This window comes from Lepisosteus platostomus, chromosome 6 (genome assembly GCF_059453375.1).
Source record: "Lepisosteus platostomus isolate fLepPlt1 chromosome 6, fLepPlt1.hap1, whole genome shotgun sequence".
NCBI classification, from domain to species: Eukaryota; Metazoa; Chordata; class Actinopteri; order Semionotiformes; family Lepisosteidae; genus Lepisosteus; species Lepisosteus platostomus.
Window position 1 is genome coordinate 21,458,223 of NC_142616.1, and position 2,302 is coordinate 21,460,524.

The following is a 2,302-nucleotide window of genomic DNA, read 5'->3' on the forward strand; positions in this document are numbered from 1 at the left end:
ACAGAGGAATAGCAGTGTGTGTTGTCAAAAAGGTGATTATATTCAGAATGTGTTTGTATAATTTAGTAATAGTAACCCAGTTATCAAAGCTTTTACATTCAGTCAGCAATGCTCATTTACATAGAAAAGCAGCTAGCTGTTAGACATTTCTAAATAGAAAGACAGGTACTGCACTGTATCTTCATAATCATGTCCATTATATATATATTTTTTTATCTTTGTGCTATAAAGTAATAATGCTAGGCACACATTTCCATACATACATATATAATATATAATACATAAATAATATAATTTACTTTCCCTGACCCAGTCAATTTGCATAAATTGCATAAATAAAGTAATAAGCAAGTATATTATATATAGAATTAACAGCAAAGCGATGTGATACACAGCCTTTTAATACTGCAGGCTACATTTTTCAGAAACATGAATTATCATATAAAGTAAATGGTAATTGTACTTTTATCATCCAATATAATGTGTGAATATTCATAAGTGTGAAGATAACTTGGACTGGAATGAACTTATATATGAACTTGTTTATTTCTTTATAAATCTTTTAATTTTTTACTGCTGATGCTAGCATGCCTCTCATTCTGCTAATAGAAGTTAATTTTGAATACACAGTTTATTTGTTTGTATGTAAATAGTCATGATGATTCATTCTGCTAATTACTTAAAAAATGCTTACTTTTTAAATAAAACAATCATAGACTGATATCCTAAAAATTGATAACTACTTGTGAGTGCTCAGAACAGTTATTTTGCTATATTGTATTATTTACAACATAAAGTATTTGCAAAGTTTAAAGAAATACCTTCAGTCAGAGACCTTGAGCTTTAATGTAAACTGATGATGATGATAAGCAATATTACATTATAGGATAGCAGAGGATGGTTTTAATACAAGGTTTGGATATGTCTTGAATGTAGTATAAAAACTAAAATGTTTAAACACACAAGTGCAAATTACCAATAATTAAAATTGAAGTTAAATGTGACACTATTTTAAAATATTATGTGTGCAGCCTTCTAAAAATGATAGCTCTTTAGTGAGAGAATTGATTGACATTCTCTTGTTCTGAGATAGTCCGATTAAGTCCCAAGTTCAGTTTATCGCATGTTTTTGTATAAAGTTCTGACATGTAGGGAAACAACAAAAACAACTGACCACAAAGAAAATGTTTTATAAATTTGACAAACTTCTAACCGTAACAGCAACCTTTCAAATCTACTGCATTAACATTGCAGTGGTTATACGTACTGTATACTGTATATCACACACATGTATATGACCGTATGACACTGATCAGTATCCTTTAGCCAAGACCAAATCACGAAAGATAACAGCAGTGTTACAACCTGAATTGACTTTGATGGATTTTAGAAAATATTTCAACTCCAAGCATAGACAGTATTGGGCTGACATTTAGGAGATGTTTAAGGAAAACTAAAATGCTGTCTAGAGGGGTGTTGGTTTGCCAGCAATAGGCACTATTACCTTTATACCAAAATGCCTCAGTATTATGACAGCCTACTCTGTGCTGTAGGAGATATTGGAGAACCAAGCTCCGGACTGCTTTAGTCATTAAAGATCCCACGGAAGCATTTATAAGAGTACTGTAGGAGTCCTTGTGCATTTCACTCTTGGCTTTGATCAATCTGGCTTCCACAGAGTTCTGATAAAGATGATCAACCAAAATCCTTATATTTTCTTAGATTGTTAAACAGACTTGTGAGTCCTGCTCTTCGTCCACAGGGCCTTCTGTCTGTCAAGCTGTAAAGGTTGATGGCACTTATTTCAAAGAGGAATTCAATGGTGCTTGAGAATCTTCAAGACCCTTGACCCAGCATAAAAATCCTTGTTTGATACTGAAGGTGAGGATTCTGGCTGGATCGTAGTCAACCTATCTAGTTTTGTCTAAAAGCCAGTGGATGTCTCAGATTTCAAAACCAGAAGCAAGGCTAAATCTTTACTTCTCTTGCTTAATCAAAACATACAAAATGTGCTTTTGCAAGATAATACTGTACAGAAATGTTTTCATATTCTGAAGGTGTGGAAGGAAACCTGCACAATTCATAATTTTAGTTTTTTAAGCAATGCTGTGTCGCCTTACATGATTAATAACTTTCCAAATCATTGTGTGTAAGAAATAAAAACATTATTTCTAGAACAGAATCAGAGTAACTTTTTCCTTGATTATTTTTTTAGAGGAGCTTGCATGCATAGCTATTATTCCCTGCTGAAACCTAAGAAGAAGCAAAATGTTTTTTTCAGGGATTTAATGATGTTCATTAT